Source organism: Macrotis lagotis, chromosome 4 (assembly GCF_037893015.1).
Source record: "Macrotis lagotis isolate mMagLag1 chromosome 4, bilby.v1.9.chrom.fasta, whole genome shotgun sequence".
In the NCBI taxonomy this organism is placed as follows: Eukaryota; Metazoa; Chordata; class Mammalia; order Peramelemorphia; family Peramelidae; genus Macrotis; species Macrotis lagotis.
In genome coordinates, this window is record NC_133661.1 from 84,696,228 (window position 1) to 84,713,999 (window position 17,772).

At 32.1% G+C, this 17,772-nt stretch overlaps 1 long non-coding RNA gene across 1 annotated transcript in view; it reads left to right on the plus strand.

The window, feature by feature from the left end:
- LOC141519934 (uncharacterized) overlaps positions 1 to 17,772 on the plus strand; it is a 91,961-nt gene that overhangs the window by 63,603 nt on the left and 10,586 nt on the right. The window contains exon 2 of the long non-coding RNA XR_012477479.1: positions 3,156 to 3,280. This is a non-coding gene — a long non-coding RNA (uncharacterized LOC141519934). The remainder of the gene's footprint in view (positions 1 to 3,155; positions 3,281 to 17,772) is intronic.

Genomic DNA, 17,772 nt, shown 5'->3' on the forward strand with positions numbered 1-17,772 from the left:
TAACTTTTAGAGAACTTCATGTTTGGTTCCATATATACCTAGCAGAATTATTTTAAATTCCTTCCCGTATGTATACTAAGTTCCAGCCAAAATACCTTACTTGCTGTTCCTTGTACACAAAATTTCATCTCACATTTTTATGTATTTATATGAGCTATCCACCAAACTTCTTTATCTCCTAGAACTGCAATATCTCTTCAAGGCACAACTAGGTAGTACTTCCTAATCATTCTAGTTATATGTAATTGTCTTTCCCCTCCCATTCTTATATGTTTTATATTTATCTGTATATAGGTTTTATTTCCCTTAGTAGAATATAACCTCTTTGTAGACTAGGACTGTTTAGTTTTTACCTCATCCTTAGTATCCAACACAGTGTTTTGCTCATCAGAGTTACATAATTGATGTCTATTAATTGAATTTGATAAGAAGAATGTTTTCTGAGTTAATCTGGAAAATAGAAAACTATTGGATTTGTCTCTAGAATAGCTGTAAACCTCTAAATTTTGGGGCTAAATGATTTTATGAAGGAACACAGTTTATAGTAGAGATGGACTGCTTGACTATCCTTTTTGAGTGTAGAAAACATGTATTATTTCTCCGTATAGATCCTTTAACCTGATACATTGTTGAAATTTGCTAATCAGATGCAATGTCAAGAATACTGTTTCAATGTTTCTAATAACTTAAACACAAAAGTAGGCTGGTTGCAAGACTGAGGGAAAATAAAAGGCCACCCTATTAGAGAAAGAAATATTTTAGTAAACACCCAAAAAAGGTTTGTGCAAGAAGAATTGTCCTTACTGGGATATTATATGAATTGATAGAGCTGTTAAATAAGGCAACAACATCAGTACAACTGACTTCTCATTACTTATTTTTTTAAGATCAGATAACTTGGAGCAGAGGATACAAAGTAAATGAAGACTAATCAACTCACCATCAAAATGAAAATGCTGTGGCTTAGAACAGGAAATTAAGATATAAATCGGATCTGATGGAATCTAAATTGAAGCAGATGGAATTAAAAATGGCACTATTTTTGAACATTTTGAAATGAGGACTTTGCCTTTTAATGGAAATTAGCCAGGTTACCTGGTCATTTGCTTTGTTAATCCTTTAGAAAAACTTTTACGTATGGTATAAAATTCAGGGAATAATGTCTTTTGATTGAGGCAAATTGACTACAGAGAAGAAAAGCAAAAGAAACGAAGGTGTAATGGCTAATGTCAATTTTGATCTAATAATCTGACTAATGAGCAATGTTCAATGTGAACTGAAGCTTAAAGTATCCCCATCACCCATCCTTAGGATAAGTTAAGTATGATCAACATGCCATATCCATTAGTTGAAATACAGCCAAAATATAAAGTTTATTTACCTGTTTTGTTATAAACATGATCTTGACTCAATCTACATTTTCTCTCATCTTACACTATACATTTCCCCTTTTTGTTTCTTTTTTTGTTCTATGCTTATTATGCTCAAACTTTTTGGCCTTAGGATCCTATATATACTCTTTTTTGGGGGGGGTTATTTTTTTCTCTTTGTAAGGCATTGGGGTTAAATGACTTGCCCAGTGACACACAGCTAGGTAATTAGTAAGTGTCTGAGTTCATATTTGAACTCAGGTTCTCCTGACTCCAGGGCTGGTGCTCTATCCACTATACCACCTAACTGCTCCAAGGACTCTCTCTCTCTCTCTCTCTCTCTCTCTCTCTCTCTCTCTCTCTCTCTCTCTCTGTATATATATATATATATATATATATATATATATACTCTTAGAAATTATTGAACATATCTACATATCTATGAATTTTTGTTTATATAGGTTTATATAGGTTATATCTATTTCTATTGTTTGTATTAGACATTAAAATGGATGATTTAAAGGATAATTATGCATTAACTGATTAAAGTAATAACAAATGTATTGAATATTATGATAGCATATTTTAAATGAAAAAGTAACTACATTTAAAAAAAAACCCAAATGAGAAAAGTGACATTATCTTACATATTTTTACAAGTTACTGTAATGTTTGGTGTTTGGATTTTCAAACCTCCTTTTACATTCAATCTGTTGAGATAAATTGTTTAAGTTGAAATATATGAAGAAAATATATGATTATGGGATATATAGTTGGAAAAAGGAGGGATATTTAAATAGACAAATCATTTCTTAGTATTGCTAAGAAATCAATTTTGATCTCATTGGCCCTCTAAATGAATTTTTAAGACCTTTAGGGGTCCTTGGATCACAGTTTGAAAGGGAATACAAACTAGACACAACTCTATCTCATGCTTATCCACATTTTCTGTCTCTAGGTCTTTATTCACATAATTCTCAATGCCTGAAAAACCACCTGTCCATAATTATTTATTGAAATCCTACCCATTTTTCGATGTTCAGTTGAGGTCCTCCAATCTTCCCTAATTCTTCCAGTAGGAACTGGTCTCTCTTCTTTCTCTGAAATTTCCAGATACTTGGACACTCTACTATACTGCAGGTGGAACTATATTTCGTTTTCTTAGTATATTTTTTATTCCTATAGTTATTTAATAGGAGTTAATGAACTGAAGATATACTTTAATCCAATGATCCCAACAGAAATATCCCACCAAGAAAATCATAAAAAATGATCAATATATACCAAACTATTGATAGAGTTATTTTTGTCATAGCAAAGCAGTTGAAACAAGTGAGTTCTTTGATTTTAGATGGCTGAGTAAATTGTGCCAAAGAAATATAATGGATTGGTATTTTTAGTAATAACTAACAAATATGAGGAATTCTGAAAAATATGTGAAGTAAGATGGACAAGAACAATATACAATATGCAGTATACCATATGATGACCAAACTAAGGTCTATAGATTTCATCATTATTTAGTTCTTAAGTCCTAAAAATTAAGCACTTCAAAGTTTTAAAAAAAAATTTTTTTCACTTCAAAATTTTTCTAAGCCATAAGCTCCTTGAAGGCAAGAACTCTGTCTTATTTATCCTCGTGTTTCTCCTAAGATACAGCACAGTGATTTATGCCTAGTCGGAGCACACTGAATATTTGATGAGCAAATAAAGGAAGGAAAATGGTGGAGCTGGGGTGGAGAAACAAGAGCCTGTTAATCCTATTGCTATTTGGTGTCTATGCAGGGTCATCCTTGGAAATGCAGTATGTACATCCACTTTCTGGAACACACATATCTACTAAGAGAAGCCTACCAAGGATACTGAATGGCATCTGGATAACACCCCAGACCATCTGGTTTCACAAACAGGTACTGATGAGTAATGGGAAATTGTGAAAAAAGGAATAGCTTTAAAATTGTACACACACACACACACAAAGAAATTTATAAGAGTCAACAGAAAAGGGGCGGCTAGGTGGTGTAGTGGATAAAGCACCAGTCCTGGAGTCAGGAGTACCTGGGTTCAAATGAGGTCTCAGACACTTAATAATTACCTAGCTGTGTGGCCTTGGGCAAGCCACTTAACCCCGTTTGCCTTGCAAAAACCTAAAAACAAACAAACAAATAAGAGTCAACAGAAAATCAAAGAAAGAGCAGTACTGGGGATGGAAGGGTAGAATCAACTTCTTGAAGACTTCAGGAAGGAATGCCCTTAAAGCAATATTTGATTCTTTGATACTTCAAGGGAGATTGATGAAAAAGTGTTAATATAATTTACATTAATATAGTACTTTCCACACAACAAACCTGTGAGGTAAATTAAGCAAATCTAGGTGGCTCTAATGGGTAGAGTGCAGACCTTGGAGTCAGGAAGACCTGAGTTCAAAACCAGCCTTAGATCCTATCTTGGCCAAATCATTTAACTGCTACCTACCTCAGTTTTTTCATCTGTAAATGGAGTTGCCTGAAGATAAAATGAGATATTCATTAACTTTAAAGCTCTATATAAATACTATCTTATATTATTATTGTTGTTGCAAACATTTTATAGATGAGAAAGCAAAGAATTTGAGAATGTAAATAACTTTTCCATATAGCCTGGACTGGAATCTAGGTCTCTAGATTCCAGTGACTATTTCTGCTACATCACCTCACTTCTTAACTTACATAAAATTTTATGGAATTAAAATATTTGCTGTATAGCATTTAATTTGCTTTTTTATAATTTTGTCAAGTAGAGAGTGGGCTTCCTCATCTAGATAGCATATGTCAGAAGTGGGCCTTGAATCCATCTTTTTTCTTTATTCTGAGCTCAGCTCTCTGTTTACCGCCCAGTGTTGTCTCATCAAATAATTCACCAAGGTCTTCAGCGGTAGAACCTTAGTTAGCTCAATTCTTATGTCAAGGCTCTCTCTATAAGGTATTCAGAAGGTAAGAAGGACATTAAAAGAATGCACTTACAGTATGAAATCAGGTTGATAAAACTCAAGAAAAAATGCATAGAGAGAAAAATCAATGGAAATTGATTCTAAACCAATGATTCTAAAATATTTTTAATCCCAAAATCTTCATTGAATTAAAATTTCAGAGAGATATATTTACTTATTTTGTAACCAGGAACCAATCATTTAACATCTCTCTCTGCCTCAATTTCCTCATCTGTAATATGGAATAATGATAGCACTTATCTCAAAGGGTTATTTGAGGATAAAATGCTAAAATATCTGTAAAATGCACTGCAAATGCAGTTGCTAAACATTAATCATTCCCTGAATTCAGCAAATGTTTGTGTCATTATGGGCAATGCATGAGTTACACAGAATTCAAAATGAAACCTTCTTTGTCCCCAAAGAATTTTTATTCTAGTGGTAGTGGTGATGGTATTGATATTCAACATGTACCCAAATGAATAAATAAAATTTAATCTGAGGAGACATGGAGTATAAATAGTACAAACAGGGGATTATGGGAGGTCAGATAGTTGACACTTGGATTAAGATAAGAAATCAGAGGTAAAAGTCAGAAGGGAGTGTATTCTTGATAGCAAAGGGATGAAAGATTCAATTTAGCACATTGAATTTAGAAAATGACTTGCAGGTTGCCTTTTTGAACCCTAGTTTCTCTTTTATAAAATGGTGAGATTCAGTTATGAGCTATGAGGTTCCTAAATATTTTACCCTATGCTCCAATTGGGAAAGACTAGAGATTGGATGAGTAGGAGAAATATGAAATAAATATTAAAAAACTATATTGGATTCAAATTGCAGAGGTTTCAAATTCAAGGTAAATAAATTTGTGTTTCATTCTCAAGGTAATAAGGAGCAACTGAAGTTTATTTTTTTTCTTGGGGACTTACATGTCTAAACCTATACCTTAAGAAAAATATTGCTAAAATATGTAACATTTTATATATTTTTAATAAATCACTTCAATTACTTTTCCTCTGTTTCTCACCATATATTTTAATTTTTTAACAATTCTTAGCATTTTCAGCAGTTTTTAGTATTTCTCTCCCCCTTTCTACACAATTAAACAAAAAAGTATAGAGGAAAATTCCTTCATAACCAATATATGCAAAGGCAGTAAAATACATTCACCTTGTTAAAAATGTACATCTCATTCTTAAATCTAAGTGTACTATTATTCTGGCAGGAGATAGGAGGCATATTTCATCTTTGTGATTCCAGAATCATGGTTTATCATTATGTCAATCAGGGTTACAAGGTTTATCAAAGCTATTTTTAAATTTTATTATTGTATAAAATTTTCTGCTTTACAGTTCAGTCAGCCTCAATTCCTAGAATTCTTCCAAGCTTCATCTAAAATTATACATTTCATTGTTTCTTATGATGCAATGATATTCTATTTAAGTTATATAAAATAACTTGTTGAGTCATTCACCAAAAGGTGGGCATCACTTTAATTTTCAGTTTTTAGCTAGTATGAAAAGTACTGCTATAAATGTTTTTGTATGTTTCCTCTTTATTCTTTCTTTGATTTTTTTTTGGAGGTACAAGGCTAGGCCTTTTTCCTCTTTTAAAAATCTCTTTGGAGTATAGGCCTGGTATTGTAAATCTAGGTCAAAGAGTATGGAAAATTTAATTACATTTTGGGCATAGTTCCAAATTGCTTTACAGAATGGTTAGTCCAATTTGTACCTTCACCAACAGTACATTAATGTGGCTATTTTCCCATAGCTCCCTGACACACCATTTTTATCTTTTGTCATCTTTGACAACCTTTTGACTGTGAAATGGAACCTCTGAGTTGCTTTTTCCTCTATTAGTAATTTAGAGCATTTTTATATGATAGTTTATAGCTTGAGTTTCTTCCTTTGAGAATTTCTTGTTCATATTCTTTGTCCATTTATATATTGGGGAATGACTGAGTTTTGTATATTTTAATCAATTAAGAAGAGCATTTGAGACATTATTTAAAGGTTGGATTGCATAAGGAAAATTTGGAAGCAGCATATCAATGAGGAGGCTATTGGAGATAGGATAAAAAGACTTGAATTAGGATAGTGGCCTTATTTGGTTATTATTCTATCTCTTCTCTGTTTTAATCATCCTAAACCTTATTTTTATTCTTACTGTGATGTCTATATCCTTTGTAACTGTAAAATATAATTCCATTATGATGTTTTCTATCTTTAGTGTAATGTCTTTAGTGTAGATAATTTATGGTGGATACATACCAAATTCTTTTATGCAGTAAACCTATATTATGTTCCTGCTGCATGTATGATCTATGTATGATATAAACAATAAATGCATTCTGTGGGTGTGATAAAAATGTCAAACAAATGCATATAACCAGTATAGAAAGGGATAGAATTGCAAGTGTGTTGTAGGAAAGAGCAGTACAGACTGGAGGTAAAGATGGAAAGCACTTTGCTAAGGTATCAGAGTTGATCATCACACAATGTTACTGTTGCTGTGTACAATGTTCAACTGGTTCTGTTCCCTTCATTCAACCTAAGTTCATGTAAGGTTTTTCATAGTTTTCTGAAATGCAGATGCATACTATTCCTTGTAGAACAATAGTATTCCATTATTTTCATATTCCACAACTTGTTTTTGAGTAAGAGACTGATATTACCAGAGTCAAAGGGTAAATATGTGTTATATATGAATGAAAGAAAGAATGAGTATGTAATATGTTACTTCTGGCCTGTCATCTTTTGCTTATAGATAGATTTTATTACCTTGGGAATCATTGTCATCATCAATCATCATTTACTGAACATCTGTTAAATGTGATTACTATACTGTGTCCTGAGTAATGGGCACATTAGCTGTATTTCATCAAAGATAATCAACAATGTTCAAATCAGCTTTTGATCTGCTAAATCAAGACCAAATTTGTTAAAATCATTCCTTCTTTCTAAAAAGCAATAATAAGGAGCACACAGAAAAATTTAATTCACTATTCAATTCAAAACACCTATTAAGTACCTACTATATTCTAAGCATTGGTCATAGAAAAAGAGACAAAATTAGGTCCCTGCCCTCAAGGAGGTTACAATATAATGTAAGGGGGGCAACAACCAAACAAATATATACAAAGCAAACTAAATATAATATAATATGAAGAGGAAAGTTTTTAAAGAAGGAAAACAGTAATTAAGAGGAATTTAGGCAAGGCTTCTTGTAGGTGAGATTCTAGTTGGTACTTAGAGGAAGTTCAGGAGATCAGTATGTGAGGATTTAGTGAAAGGATCTTGGAGAAAGGTAGGTAAGATTCCAGAAATACAATAAACTTTAGTCATTCCCTGAATTTAACAAACATTATTGTCATTATGGGCAATACATAAGGAAACAGTTTTCAAAATGAAAAGTTCTTTGTCCCCAAAGAATTTTTATTCTAGTGGTGGTGTGAATATTCAATATGTGTGATACAGAATGTTACACAGATACATATAAAACAGTATGCTTTGATCTGCCTTCAGACTCCATAGTTCCTTCTCTAGATGTGAATGGAATTTTCCAAAACAAGTCTTTAGAATTATTTTTGATCACTGTATTACCAAGAAGAACTAAGGTATCAGAGTTGATCATCACGCCATGTTACTGTTGCTGTGTATAATGTTCTCCTAGTTCTTTTCCCTTTATTCAACATCAGTTCATATATGTTTTTTCAAGTTTTTCTGAAATCCAGTTGCTCATTATTCCTTATAGAACAATAATATTCCATTCCATTCATATTCCACAACTTGTTCAGTCATTCTCCAACTGATAGGCCTCCCCTTAATTTACAATTGTTTCCCACCACAAAAACGATCTGCTGTAAGTATTTTGTTATATCGAATCTATTTCACTTTTTAATATTCTCTTTGGGTTACAAATCTACTAGTGGCATTGCTGGATCAAATAATCTGCACAGTTTTAGAGTCCTTTGGGTATAGGAACCCTCATCCTTCAATACTGTTGCCAGTATTCTTATAGCACCTAAAGTAGCCTTTTAAGTAGTACACAAAGGAGGAAAAAAGGCACATAAAAGAAAGGATAAAAAAAATCAGTGAAGTTTTTTTTAACTACAAACTTTTTATTGCTAAAAGGCTTAATTTGTTACTGAAATTATGGCTCACTGTTTTGGACCAGGTGTAACAGGTCAATCCTGTGATTGAAGTTTAGGTTTAGAGTAAAATGACACACATCTGGGCCATAATATATAAGTAAAATGACAAACATGTGAACCATAATATGTATTCAATATCATTTTACTTACATTATTAGACATATACTCCAAGGTGGTCATTGTTAAGAAGAAAGTCCTTATATATAGCAAAATGTATAGCAGCACCTTTTGCAAGAATAAAGAACTAAAAAGTGGGTTTATGCCTATCAACTGAGGAATGGCTAAATATACTGTAGTATATAAATATAATGGAATATTAAAATTATGAATGTTCTGAATACAGAGAAACATGGAAAGACTTACTTGACTTGATAAATAGTGAAGGGAGAAGAACCAAAAAAAAAATGAAGAGAAAGCATAAAACAATCAGGAGTAAATGTGGCAAAGTCTGGCTCCAAAGGAGAGATATGAAAAGGTAACTGCATTCCATTCCTTTGCATGAATGGGAGGTCTATGAGTATGAAACATTGCAAATATTTTCATATTTTGAAATATATTGATTAGTTATGTTGATTTTTTCCTGTTCTTTGCTTTAATATTTTTTTTTTTTGTTGTGGGAGAGGAAGTGAATACTGGGAAAAATTTTGGTGATGTAAAAATAAAAGTTATCTATAAAAATTTATTTTAAAAAAGAATTCAGGAGATAAAGGGGGAAAAGGAAGTGTATTCTGAGGGCAAGAACACATAATCAAAGGTTAAAATGATGACATAATGTGGAAGCATTCAATGGACAAAAAGCCAGTTAATTTGGTTCTAACAAAGTTTGCACCAAGTGGACAACTATGAGAAAGCCTAGAAAATTAAGCACATTTTTTTATTTTTATTTTAATTTTTTTATTTTTCAAGGTAATGGTGTTTAGTGACTTGCACAAGGTCACACAGAAGTAAGCAAATTTTTAAAAATGACTTCATTAATATCAAATAATACATTTTTTAGGGAAAATTAGTAGATAAAAAGATTTCTCTTTTCTAACTGTCTGTATTTACCATGAACATTGGCCAAGAGAATTCAGAAAGGCATTCCTGCAAAGTTATTGTTATTCTACAATCCTCCTCAATGGCTTGCTCTTTTATATCTTAGGAAATTAAATGGTCTTTTAATCCTCTTATAGTACCAACTATCTTTTGTTGTTAAGTCATTTCAGTAGTGTCCAACCCTTTGTACTTCATTTGGGATTTTTTATTAGTGTATAATATGATATTCTTTAAGATGGAATTCATATTTCTTGATCTATATATTCCTAATCAGAAGTTAGGCTCTTAACCTTCAACTAAGGGTTATAAAATGCAATCTTCTATGTAAGGCCTGTCTCCTACAATGTTGACTACACCTGTGTCAATACTATCTTGTTATCTCAATGTTAGTACCTGATCCACAAACTTTAAGATAAGAGACATCCTGGATGAAAAGAGAGAAAATCCTATGGTTGTTTGTAAACATTACTTATAGGAATTTTCAATAAATATTATAAGATTTGAGAGAATTGTATTGTAAAAGCATGTCATCTATGTGAAATCTCATTGATTGACTGCCTAAAGTTTTATTATTCTTTGTTCAAACTGTCTAAAAATTTCCCAAAATGTTGGGTCAATTTTAGCATTTGTAAGGATGCCATTCGCCCTGTGAGTTTTGGTAAGATTCTAGAGAATTAAACTTCATTCATAAAACTAACTTTGTGATTTCATTTTAGCCTGAGGAAAATTATGTTTAACATTAGCATAAGTACTGGAGTGATTGGCCATTTCCTTTTCCAGCTCATTTTATGGATGAGAAAACTTTGGCAAATCAGATGACACAATTAATAAGTGTCTGAGGTCATATTTGAACTCAGGAAGAAGACTCCCAGTTGGGTACTCTATCTGCGGGCAAATAAGTGTTACAGGTATTATTATGATTTACAGATGAAGAAACTGAAGACCAGAGAGGCATTTTGATTTTATAGCTAATAAGGGTCAGAGGTGGAATTTTATTCCAGGATTTCCAGATTCCAGGACCAGCTGTCTATCCATAATGCTTGGTTATTACAGGAAGAGATGCACTGCTACTTATTTCACTTTGTATGCATTTCTTCCAGACCCTAACATAGCATTCTGTATGTAGTTAGTGTCAGTATGTGTCTAGTGAACTGTGTTGAATTCCTGTCCTACTGCACAGACTGGCTAATTAATGCCAGCATCATGCTGCCTAGGGTATTTGTGGGGAAGCTCCTTTATGTAGCTGTTGAGAATCTGAGTTCTCATGTCATTAAATGTATAGAAACAGCACTGCTCTGATAGACTGAGATTTGTATGACTCCAAGCAATATAAAGCAGAAAGTGATTTTTATTTAATTTTTTGAGTTAGTCTTGGTTGACAAAGAGATCGATTGCATATAGATTCAACTGCATATAGATTCCCACCATGCCAGGTGAGAAGAGACAAGGATAGAAGATAAAGAATGAGAGAAAGATTAGACTGAGAAAGACTGCTCCCTGATAAAAGAACCAACAATTACATGGTTTCACAGAGAATGATGGCATCATACTCTTGAGAGAATTTTAATTATTTTTTTATATCTACTTCATAAGAAGGGGCAGACTGAAGATTGAGGCAAAGTGTTATATTTTCTCTTGTCAAGGGAAAGCAGATAACATCTGGTTCCCAACTCCCCTGGATAAAAAGAGACAAGGAAGGTCACAGGGAGACAGTGTGGTGTAATGGAAAGAATGCTAGATTTACTGTTTCCCTTTCCATAGATCTAACAGGCAAACTACTCCTTGATCTTCTAGTTTGCTTATAATATTGTTTTTTATGTATCCATTTGGATCTCATCTTGGTATAGGGTGTGAGGTGTTGGTCTAATCTAAGTTTCTTCCATATTAACTTCCAATTTTTCCCAACAGTTTTTATCATGATATTTGTTAATGTAATATAAAATACTTTCTAGATTTTTTTCAAGAATAAGCCTCAAGCTAACTTACCTATCAGATGAATCATTTGAAGACTCTTCCGCATTTTAAAAATCAGGTTAGTTGCACCAGTCTAATATACTTCATGGAATTTTTCTCTTCCCTGGAATCTTCAAACATTTTTGACAGTGGTATTTTCCTATATTTTCAGTTACTTAGGATACAGTTCATCTGGGCCAGGGTGATTGAACAAATCAAGGCAGTATATGAGCAAACCTAGCTTAACTTTTATTAAATTTTCATTGACCTCAAACTAAGAAATCACAGTATGTGTACTTTTTGAAGCAACTGTCTACTCTTCTCCCTTGATTCAGCAATCACAAGTCATACTAGTTTGGGCACTCAGAAAATCATGTGCTCTTATAGCCATCTTGATAGCTACTTTTCTCTATTGAACTATGCATATGTTATCCCTATACTAAAGCCCTTTGAATTATCCAGTCAAATCTTTGAGCAATATGACTGCCAAAGAGAGACTTTTCTTTATTCCATAACAGAAGTTAGATGGACTATCTCCTTGCTTCCTTTGGGTATTAGCCATTTTGGTTATTTCTTCTCAGGAACTGTCCAGTCCAAAACTTATTCTGCTTGACAGAGAATATACCAAATAAAGGCTGAAAACTTTGCTTTCTCTTGAATGTCTTATTCTTTCTTCAATCCTCTATGTCTATAATTTTCTCAAATCTAAACAATCTTATTTCTTTGTCTTTATCCCTTGTAGACAGACACAGTTCATCGTGAGTTTCAGGCCTCTTGATACTATTCTTAAAGAACCACACAGTAATTTGGCATTCATCATCCATTATCTGCCTTTACTTTCATATTCTGCATATGTTTTGAAATTCAAAGTTTGCCAATCATTCCCTGTGGAAGTCTCATCCTCTGATAATTTCCCCTGTCCTTTCCCATCATAATTGTTTTTCTCTAATTCTTCAGAATTTCACTGTTGAGAGTTTCCTCTGCTTTCTCAACTGACTCCCTGTGAAATTTTAGATCATATGGTCCTTCTATCTTTTCTCTGAACTCTTTGAAATATGATCTCCTCAAATATAGGCTCCATGTCAGAGAATTCTAGATTTTTTCTCTTCTATCATATATTCTAAAATGGTCGATTTACTGCTCATTATTTCATCTTGAGCAACTATTTTTCTTTTTTTGTTGAGAATCTCATTAAGAATATAATCCTCCCTTGTTAATATCTCCATTTTAATGATATAATTATATTATTATGGCCAATTATCACTAAGTTCTTAGCTGCTCTGCTTTTGACTGAGAGAAAAAGTTCCAGCAGATGTCCAGATAATTGAAATCCCCCAATCATTACTATAACATGTATTTATTTGAGGTGATCATCCATTTCTTGAAGTCTTTATGTATTTCCTCTTTCTATTGGGTAGTAGAATACTCAAAAGAACCAATTATGACTTTTATGCTTTTGTCAGTTTTCAACTAAATGTTCCCTCTTACATTTCCCTTAATCAAGTTCCTAATTTTTTTTTCACTTGATTGCAAGGATGACGATTATACCTGTGATTTTATTGATATGGGGAATTCTAAGATGAGGAAACTCACTCTGCCAATGCAGGATTGCATAGAGAGAGCCCTGAAACTAAGTAACCTGAGCCTAGAGTTCTACCTATTACTTTATAGTAACATTTGGTATGTCATCTTAATATCCAGTGTTATCTTTTCCTTTTTTTAGAAAGTGCTTTCTTTTAGAACCATAGTCAAACTATAAGTACCATCCCACTAAGTCTCAGGGATACTTAGGAAATTAGATTTGCCTTCTATCTTTTATAATAGCAAATCTACTTTATCTTAATGCCTTTTCATTATATATATTATACATACATACATATATATATATATATATATATATACATACACATATATGTGTATGTGTGTGTGTGAAATGTATACTTGATGTTATAGGAGGTTTTTGGTCAGTTTCCTGGGTTCCATTTTTAAAGTTTATATCCCATGAACTTCTGAATATCTACTGCTTCTATTCTTCAACATTATAGCTACTTTCTTTTTTTATAATAGAGGAAAAAAGTTTACACTTTTCTCCTTTCTTCTCTTTTCTTCAGTTTAAATTTCTCTTAATTTAGCTTGTAAGACCCTAGGAAATACAAAATTCAAGGCTTTAACTCTCCTGCTTCCCAAATAAGCATTTTGCTTCCAAAGTCCTTGCATTTGTTCAGCAGAAATAGTGATCAAAATACCATCTGTGCCCCTTTGTCCTTCAGTTTTCTGCCCAAGATTCATAATCTTAGGTAATTCTGTCTGGAAGTCTCACCAAAAAAAAGTTTATTGTATTGTTTTTAAGTCTTGGAAGATTCTCTGTCCTGTCATAGAAACATGCTCCACAAACAATAGGTCTCTCTACGATTGTTAATCGTATAGACAAATAGTATAGTATAGCAGAGAGTATCACTATTTATCTTTTTCCTATTGATGGATATTTCTCACCTTAAAGAATCTGTCATTCCATGAATTGTGCCCTTAGAATAGAGATGTCAAACTTGAAAACTTGCTAGAAATATTTAGTATTGAAAAATGTTTAAGAAAATAAATGAAAATAAATATTATATAAATGATGTTAATTTTTTGACTTCTCTGGCAATATATGGTCTGTAGGGATATATATCTATTTGATCTTGACACTATTATCTTAGAGGACAAAACTAGTCAAGTGAAATTAGTTGAGATAGAAACAATTTTGATATAGTTTCATTTTTGTGACAGTAATGGCTATGCATGTATACTTCTTCTAACATTAGACTGACTCTGAACATCTGATTTTGACCAGATTAGACCAGATAGAACTAGTTTTCCCACTTTTAGCTAGTTCTCTGTCAGTTAAGTATTGGATTTTGTGCCATATACATATGTTTTATTGTTTTCTTTTGCCATTTTTAATTCTATAGTTTTAAAAATGAATATTATTCCAAACAAATAAGCAAAAGTTGTAGTTCTTATTTGTTGTTAGGAATGTTGTATCAACTGATGTGGGGAAGTATTTTGAGAATCGTTTGAGTTCCCCAAAAACCCCTCAGAAACTGAAATTCAAAGGAAAGTATAGTCAAAATGAAAATGAATACCAAGAACTAAGAATTTACTGAGTAAATAGGTTAATTAATACCCATTGGTATTGTCCCTCAGATATTTGAGGTTTGGAGTAATGCATTTATCTTCATAACTTTCTATGACATGGCAGGGTAGATTGACTGGAACTTTGGAATATCCTGGTCTGAGAGCTGCTAAGCTTATACTGTTGAGGTGGCTCCTGATGAATTCCAGTCCTGTTGGATTGTGGGTTTCTGTTGATTCTGGGGTTTCTGAGAGATTCTTCTAGCCTATCTGCCTCTGGATATCAGACTTTAAAGACTATATGTGTCTTTGGTTCATTTCTCACATCAGAAGGCTTATTTCATTGTAAAATTCACCTATTCTCCTTACTTATAGGAAAAGAAATCCTCATTTTTGCCTTTCTTGCTAACTTGGAGAAATGTTGACAATCTGCTTAGGGAATATTCAACACTAGAAATTTTATTCATAATACTCCCTAAATATTCTTTTAATGTCTTGATAGCCATATCCAAATTCTTGTTACTTCTCTTATAATATTTATCAACTGAATTATCCCTAAATCTTTTTCTTCATTTTATCTCACTTTCTTTAACTTTTCAAGAATTTTCAAATCTAAAATCCTTAATTCCATCTCCAATCTTTTCCCCATTTCTCAAGGCCTTCAAATCATTTTCCCATTCATTCATTATCTCAAGTCCTTTATTCCTCTTTTGCTCTTCCTGTGTAATTTCTCTCATGGAACTTGGAAGTAGAATGAATAAAATATCCACGGCAAAAGAATGAGAGATAGGTGACTGATTCACTTACAGAATATTCTTTATATTTTTGGTCTTACTATTAATAGGTTTTAAAGGTGACATAAAAGAGGCAGGTAGAAGGTAAAAGACTCAATTTAGTTTTTTTTTCCCCCACATGTATAGCCTCACTTTGAGGACAGAAAATTCAGAGCATTGTTTTTAGATAAATAGATCTTTTAAAAGATTAGAATATATGCATATGAGCATTTAAATATATAAGGGAGGAAGAAGCTATATCCCATTGTTAGCTTTTTTCATGGGTAACTAAATTACAACTAGCAGTAAGAGGCAAAGAAGGAAGGAAGAGAGATGAAGTGTTGGAACTAGGATATGATTCTGTCTCTCCCAGTGTTTACTTGGGCAAGCCACATTAATTCTGTCTCATTTTCTTCAGTTAAATGAAGGTATTGGATTGAATGTTTTTTTGAAGTTCTCTTCTAGCACTAAAGTTATGATCAAAAGATCTTACCTCTATTAAGCCAACTTGCTTCGTGCTTACTATTGTCAGATTTTCTTTGTATGGCCCCCTTTGTAGTTGGTGATTTCTTCCTGGGATTATCAACAATGATAATCCTATATAATCTGTGAAACCTCTTTGAAGGATATTTGGAAATTCATGGTCAAGAACAGAATAGGGCAAGGTAGAGAAGAGTTGACATCTGCACTGAAAGAGAAAGTATCAATCATCTCACAAAGGCAATAGGTTACAATAATAAACTCAAATGAACAAATTTTTCTCTACCATCTTATTTCTTTTTGCTCTACCCAGAATGTCTAAAGGCAGTTAGATGTTGCATTACCTCAGATATACTGTTTGTGTTACTCAAGGCACAGGCCTATATCTGCCTCAGTTTTCCAACTATAAAATGAGGATAAAAATAGCACCTGTCTTCCAAAGTTATGAGAATCATATGAGATTATTTTATTTGTAGAACACTTAATGAACATTAAAGTGCTGTGTAAATGCTATCATCATCATCATCATTATCATCATCATCATCATCATTATCATTATCATCATCATCATCTTCTTTTCTATCAAAGTAGCATCTGAACAGCCCTGCCTGGTTAGAATTTGACATTTGTCAAACAATAGGAAAATTTAGATCACTTGATAATTTGAAAGATTACCAATTGGAGGCTACTTTAATTCAAGTCAAAACACATTTCCCTAACTATAGCAATTCTTACTGAAAAATATTATATTCACAAAATTGTAACATCTGCATTCTGCTCTGTTCTAAGTGGAGAAAAATCCATGCTGCACAATGTGCTGACATTTCCCTAATGTGTGGGAGACAATTTCTTACTAGGTTATTAATTCCTGTACTCTACTTCCTTAAAAAAATTAAATAATGAGAAAGGTTGTCAATAGATAGCAATGTGTTGCATGATAAGGTAATTTTTAAATATCCTCTTTACTGAACAAATGATTGTGTCTTAGTTTCAGTCAATTCTATGTGGAATATTTTATAACAAAGTAGTTTTTAAATAGAAATTTTAAAAGATTTGAATATATATATATACATAGTCAATATATACAAATATATTATTACATAATATACATATATAAGTATAATATATATATATATAATATCTCAATCTATTTTCCATTATATCTTTTAAAGACCTATGTCTCTCTGCCAGTTTAGTTTTTTTGCCTGACAGATAAAAATTTTCATTTGTTTTTGAAAAATGAATATACTATTCTATAAATTTGTACATTACGGAAAGAAAAAATAATTGCCATTTAAAAGTTTTACATCTTGAATTAGTGCAAAATGCAAAATTAATGCATTACTAACAAAAATTTCAAAGAAGGGTTACTAAATCTCATTTTCTTATTGGTTGCATTATAAGACAAAAAGAAGATTTCAAAATATCACGGAAAAAACACCAGATTAAAAATCAGAAGTTCTGAATTTGAATTTTTCCTCTTTCACCAGCCAGATATATAACAAACCAATTCAATTAATAATTTAAATATCTTTTTAATAATAAAAATAACAATAAAGGAATATTTCAAACATAGTGTTTTACATGTTACAAAATATTTTCCTCACAATCACCCTGCAAGATCAGTAATACAAGTATAATTATCTACATTTCTTAGAAACTTTTCAAAGGTCAGTTACACATAATGTACAAGATATTGTGGGAACTTCTGAGGAAAAGATCATGATAATAAAATATCCTTCCCCTCAAGGAAACATATATGTAGCTATCATGGGAAGGAGGGAACAAACATTTATTAAGCCAAGTACTTTTAAAATAATTTATTTGATTCTCTCAGAAGTTCTGGGAAGAAGTCACTGATTATCCCCATTTTTACAGTTAAGGATAGACAGAAAATAAATAATATAATTGGAGTCAAATAGCTAA